Here is a 7422-nt window from a genome sequence, read left to right on the forward strand (position 1 = left end):
TTTCTTTTTGGAAACCTTTTTTCCACTGTTACTATGCATCTATTTCTCCATGGCTTTTTTGAAAGTCTGTTTAGATGCTTCATTGGAGTTTTCATACTCCAGATGGTTATGTCCATCAGATTGCGCCACGGCATTGGTTTTCTCAGGCTGCATTCACAGATGATTTCCATCTTCACCTGCTTCGAGGAGATTGTAGTCTGTTTGGATTGGGTTTTCCTGTCTTTGTTTGTCCTGAAACTTTCTTTTGCTTCAATGGTTATCAGTTTATTACAAAAAAAGAGAAAAAAGGTAATTTGACCTCGTTAATATTTGTCAAACATATTGTGACAGACCGCGCATATATATGACAAGGCCGAATATCATGCCTGTGAAATGAAAATTAGTGTGGTATATAATATTTCTCATTAATAAATGGTCATATAAGACTAATGAATTAATCTGATCAATTTTATTTGAAATGAAAATGAATCATTTTATAGTTAAGATTTAATATTATTATATTTAATTATATAAATAATATTATATTACTTAATTTTTTTGAATCATATGCTAATATGCTAATATATTTATATTGTGACATTATCTTTAGAGTTAAAATCAACAATAATGAATAATAACCATCAAATTGCTCCAATCAGTGACTTGGATAGGATCCCTGATGTAGACTAGATGGCTTGGGAAGATTTAAGGAAGACCCGAATAGATGATTGCGCGAAGACACCCCAAAAGATGGTGACAAGGTCTCAGACTCGCGCAGTAGCAGGGTTCTCTGGAATTGCGATTGATCGCACATTGGCTGTGATCGAGCGCCCACGTTTTAATGTCGAAATGATAGTCCCTGGAACTGCGAGCGATCTCCCCCTGTGAGTGAGATCGATCGCACCTGTAGTTGCGATCGAGTGCACTCAGGCATATCTGTTCTGCAGATGGACATCAGAGATACTTATCTTAGTTTTAATCTTTTGTTTTAAACTACGTTTCTTTGTTAAGTTGTTATTTTATCCTATCTTTCAGTTTTTTAGTTCAGATTAGGTTCTTTATTAGTTTTCCATTTGGTTTAGTCTTCTTTCATAGACTTCTAAACCAACTTTATTTCATTATTATTTTAGAATTAGTAGTCTTGGGCTATAAATATATGCTTATAGCCTTTAGCAATTTACTTCTCATTGATTATTGAGTTTTGTTAAATAAAAATACTCAGAGTTCAGTTTCTTTGTGTTTTTTCCGTAAACCCTATATAGGCTTTAGTTTTTAAGAACATTTCTTAGATTCTTGTGATAGTCTCACAATCTTAGGAATATTTATCCCTTCTACTTGCCGTTTTTCTTGGTATTAGAGCCAGGTTTTCTTTCCATGGCACCGCCAAACACAAGAAGAAGGGGCAATCGCTTTGCAAATCTGGAAGACGTCTATGAACGTGAGGAAGTAGTCAGTGAAACACGCACAGAGGAGCAGTGGCAACTCATGGAGGAAACGGTCGATGATTTGAGGGCTCAACTTGCGGCCTCCAATGCTCCAGCGGCCAATCCGGAGGGGCGCCAGGAGCATCGTCGACAACCCTCACCACCTAGCTCGGAGGAGGAAGATGAACAACGTACGGAGACTGAAGCCAGGAACCCTTTTGCAAGGCGCGGAGTACAAGGGCATCAACCCCACATCCAAGTCCAAGCCAATCGATGGGAGAGCGGTTTCAAACTCGATATTCCATAATTTCAAGGGGGTCTCCAACCCAAAGAATTCTTGGATTGGGTAGCAGTAGTTGAAGAAATTTCTTGATTTCAAAGGGGTGCTCGACGATCAACGAGTTTTTTTTGTCGCAACCAAATTCCAAGGAAGAGCAACGACATGTTGGCAGCAATTAAAGCAATCTTGAGAGCAGCAAGGCAAGACGAAGATCAACAAGTGGAAGAAACTGTTGAAGCACATGAGGCCGGCCTTTTTACCTTAAAATTATACTCGAACCATGTATCAAAAGTTGCAAAATTTGAGCCAAGGGTTGAAGTCCGTGGACGAATACACAGAAGAATTTTATAAGTATCTCACACGTGTTGATCTAGCCGAAACCGACGATCAACTAGTGTCACAATACATTGGGAGTTTACGTCACCAAATTCAGGATTCATTAAACCTCTTTGACCCCAAGAATGTGTCAGAGGCCCATCAAAGAGCACTCTTGCTAGAGAAGATGGCCTCACGAAGGTCCTATAGAGTTTTTGGCCGTGGAATCGGGAGAGGCAGAAACTGATCAAGCGGGCCATTCACGACTCGAAACCCCACGCAAACCCCAACTCAAAACCGGGACCCAACCACAACGGGTCCATCCAACCAAGGGGCAACTACGAGTGGCCCTAAATGCTTTTGATGTGAAGAATCGGGCCACCGAATGGCGGATTGCCGAAAAGGGGATAAATACGGTAAGGGTTTACTTATTGAGTTGGGAGACACCTTCGATGAACAAGGTGAGAAAGAGGAGTACGACACCACCGTTGACTACCATGCGAACGATGACGGAGAATTTGTATCCGGAGATGACGGCCCTCTTTTGATGATACGACGAATATGCTTGACACCCCGTAAGGTGGAAGGTTGTTTAGTGCCAAAATATTCATATTTTTAGCCCTTAACTTACATGTTTTAATCCCTTAGTTTTAGTTAATTCATGCAATTTTACTTCCTTTTTGTATTTTCTTTGTTTTATAGGTTTTTGGAAGAAAAGAAAGCGTTTCTGAAAAAATTCCAAGTTTAAAGGGCAAATTGGGAAGACCTAGAAGATATGGTTAAGCTTAGCCAATCATGGTTAAGTTTAATCCAATAAAGGAAAAGAGTAAATCGGAATTTCTCAAATAATAGTCAAAATCGGATTGGAGGCAAAATTGGATTCTGCATACCTCTCGGTATTTTGACCATAACTTTCAGGTCAGATACCCGATTGAGGTGATTCAAGCGGTATTGGAAATATAACTCAAGATGTTACAAATCATTGTGAAATAATATTTTCCCAATTCAGAGCGTCGCAAGGCCAAAATCACGCCGCAAGTTAAGACCGCAATTCTGGGCCAATCCTATTCCGATTTGGACTTAGGTTTTCTTTATCTTAATTGGACTTGGACTTAAATCTCCAAAATTCCTAGGATTACTAGGTCTTCTAGGACTCTCTTAAGCTCTATAAATAGACCCCTAAGCCTCACAATTCAACACATCCTTAGAAGAGGCACAACTTGGGGAGAGGAATTTGGAGGCTACTTCTAGGAGCGGTTTTCGGTTCTTTCTTTTCGTTCTCTTTTTATTTTTTTTTATTTTAATTATGTGTAACTAACTCTTAAGGAGAGCTAGATTGAAGCGCTAATTATGCTTATTTAATATTTCAATATTGGCACCTTTGTAATGATCTTATTGTGCTATTTAACTTAATTAATACCTGCTTGCATGAATTCCTCATATGTGTGTGCCTGATCAACATATGCATGTAGTATGGACTAGTTAGTTAAATCAATTTGGATGGCTGAATCCTGGGTTTAATAAAAGTAACAAAAGAATCCATACCGCGGTTCTTGGGTTAATCAACATGGGGAACCGGGAGTATACGCCCATGTCCTAGGCCTCATGTGTTTGTCGATTTTCATAGAATATATGATTTCCTAAGGAACAACTTAGTATACACCATGCTAAATCCCTTAGAAAAGAAAAAAGAGTTAGAATATACGCCATGCCTAACTCGTTGTTTAGGGAAATATATAGCTTAAGGAGTATATGCCATGCCCTTAGGTTGACAAACATTAGGTATGCATAACATGATCAAAACATTGGCATATTGATATATTAGCTAAATATAATTAGTGGTGGATATGAAAACCCTGCCTTTACCTTTACTTTATCTTTATATCTTTTTATTATTCTTAATATCAAATCTGTTACAATTTGATATTTTAATTAATTCGAAACGAAATCATAATCCTAATGGGATCGACCTCGTACTTGCTGCACTATACTATTGTTTTGATCTTGTGCACTTGCGAGTTAAAACGTACTAAATATTATCTATTAATTTATGTAGTATTTGGCACAACAAAGGTGACGATGGGCAGCGCCACAATCCTTTTTACTCCACATGCACTATAGGGGGAAAAGTATGCAAACCTATCATTGACAGAGGCAATTGTGAAAACGTGGTGGTGGAAGAAGCGGTCTGAAAATTAGCCCTTGAAACAGAAAAACATCCTACACCATACCGCTTGGAGTTGCTCAAGAAGGGAAACGAGGTAATAGTATCCAAACGTTGCCTTGTGACTTTTGCAATTTGATTAAGATATAAAGACAAAACTTGGTGTGACGTGGTGGCCATTGATGCATGCCACTTATTGCTGGGAAGGCCATGGCAATATGATAGGAATGCTCATCATGATGGAAGGAAGAACACCTATAGTTTTTTGGTTGATAATGTGAAACTCACTCTTTTGCCTAATCTGGGAGACAAACCTAAACCTTCTAAAGGAGGGAGCCAAAATCTCTTGGCTAAGAGGGAATTCATTAAGGAGATGCGTGATTCCAATCAAGTATATGTCCTAGTTGGGAAGGAGTGCACTCCCACGGAGGAGGCGGTCTAGGAAGAAATCAAGGGATTGGTGGAGGAATTTTCCGATGAGTTCCTGAAAGAATTACCCAAAGAGCTACCACCTCTTCGCGACATTCAACACCAAATAGACTTGGTACCCGGTTCTAATCCCCCCAACCGACCACACTACCGCATGAGTCCCGAGGAGCATGAAGAGATGCGCTGACAAGTAGAGGGGTTACCATTCAAAGGTCATATTCGGGAGAGCTTGAGCCCATGTGCAGTTCCAGCTTTACTTACACCTAAGAAAGATGGATCATGGAGAATGTGTGTTGATAGCCGCACCATCAATAAGATTATAGTAAGGTACATATTTCTTATTCCTCGATTGGATGACTTATTAGATCAATTGAGTGGGGCAACAATATTTACAAAGTTAAACTTGAAGAGTGGATACCATCAAATGTTGGTACGGGTTGGTGATGAATGGAAGACTGCATTCAAAACACGCGAGGACTCTACGAATGGTTAATGATGCCGTTTGGCTTATCTAATGCTCCTAGTACCTTCATGAGGGTTATGAATCAGGTGTTCCGCCCATTCATTGGAAAGTTTGTAGTCGTCTACTTCGATGATATCCTTATATATAGCTCTACCACTGAGGAGCACATTCAACATGTACGGGAGGTACTAAGTGTCTTGCCCAAGGAGAAATTTTACGCAGCCCTGACAAAATGCAATTTCATGATGGAATCCGTTCTTTTTCTTAGATATGTGGTGTCCAAAGATGGGTTAGAAGTGGATGAGTCTAAAATAGCAGTAGTTCGAGATGGGCCTTTCCCCACTACACTATATGAGGTACACAGTTTCTAAGGGTTAGTATCTTTTTATCGGCGCTTTATTTACAACTTTAGCACCATATTAGCACTATATTAGCACTGATTACGAAGTGTACAAAGGTGGGTAAATTCTCATGGAGTGAAGTAGCCACTACCGCCTTCGAGTTGATCAAGGTCAAATTGACCTCCGCTCCATTACTAGTCCTTCCAGATTTCGACTTACCTTTTGAGTTGCATTGTGATGCATCACAACTAGGCATTGGAGTGGTACTCAGCCAAAAAGGCAAACCGGTGGCCTATTTCAGTGAGAAATTGAAGAGCGCACAACTCAATTATAGCACTTATGATATTGAGTTCTATGCATTAGTATAAGCACTGAAACATTGGAGCTCATACCTCGCCTACAACGACTTTATTTTGTACTTAGACCATAAAGCACTAAAACACCTTAGCAGTCAAGATAAACTGTCATCTCGACATGCTAAATGGGCTGCTTTTGTCCAACAATTCAACTTCACAATCAAGCACAAGTCCGGAGCATTGAACAAAGTGGTAGATGCCCTCAGCCGAAAATCATCAGTATTAGTCATCATGAAATCAGAGGTACTAGGTTTTGAATTATTAAATGATTCTTTGTCTAGTGACCCATTTTTTGGTCCTATTATTGAGGAGGTGTCATCGGGCGAGCGAAGAGACTTCAATTTGTATAATGGGTTCCTATTCAAAGGTACTCAATTATGCATTCCCGAAGGTAGTCTAAGGTTGAAAATCATCCATGAGCACCATAATAAAGGTCACATGGGAAGGGATAAAACATTACAACTGGTGGCGGACCAGTTCTATTGGCTGAGTATGAGGAAAGAGGATGGGAAGGGATAAAACATTACAATTGGTGGCAGACCAATTTTATTGGCTGAGTATGAGGAAAGAGGTCAACAAACTTGTGAAGAGCTGTAGAATATGTCAAGTGTCCAAGGGGTCGGCTACTAATGCCGGGTTATATATGCCTCTTCCTATTCTGGATGGGCCATGGACCAACTTGAGCATGGACTTCGTGCTAGGCTTACCCAAAACCCAAAAAGGTAAAGATTCCATCTTTGTAGTTGTTGATAGATTCTCAAAAGTGGAGCGTGTCATTGCATGCAAAAGACCGCCGATGCAGTAAATATCGCACAATTATATTTGAGAGAGGTCTACCGCCTCCATGGCTTGCCATTGTCTATCGTATCCGACCGCGACACAAGTTTCTTAGCCACTTCTGGCGATGTTTGTGGAGGTTATCACATACAAAGCTCGATTTCAGCAGTGCATATCATCCACAGAAAGACGGACAAATAGAGGTTGTTTACCGATCGTTGGGAGCCTTACTTCAAAGTTTGGTGGGGGAGAATGTCAAGTCATGGGACCAGAAATTGTTCCAAGCTGAATTCTCCTACAACCGTTCCACTAACCGAAGCACCGACCTTAGCCCATTTACCATCATTTATGGGAGTAATCCTTGTGCCCCATTGGATTTGGTACCTCTTCTAGATTTGAAGCGAACACATGCTACAACGGAAGACTTAATAGCTCAGATACAAGCCGGTCACAAGTTCACCATCCAGAATTTATAGCAATCTACTACAAAATATAAGGATGATGCGGATAAAAAGCGTCGTGCCATCGAGTTTGAGGAGGGGGATTTTGTGTAGGCTGTGTTAACTAAAGATAGGTTTTTAGTTGGTGAATATAACAAGTTGGCTGCCCGCAAGATTGGATTGGTAGAGATTATAGAGAAGATCAATTCAAATGCTTACCGGTTAACGCTACCTAGCCATATCAAGACGTCTTATGTTTTTAATGTCAAACACCTTGTTCCATTCACAAGTGATTCGCCAGATGAAGATCTGAATTCGAAATCAAATTCTGTCCAACCTGGGGAGGATGATGTAAACCAGATGGCTTGGGAAGATATAAGAAAGATCCGAACAAATGATGGTGTGAAGACACCCCGAAAGATGGTGACAAGGTCCCAGACTCGTGCAGTAGCAG

Source organism: Corylus avellana, chromosome ca5 (genome assembly GCF_901000735.1).
Source record: "Corylus avellana chromosome ca5, CavTom2PMs-1.0".
Taxonomy (NCBI): domain Eukaryota; kingdom Viridiplantae; phylum Streptophyta; class Magnoliopsida; order Fagales; family Betulaceae; genus Corylus; species Corylus avellana.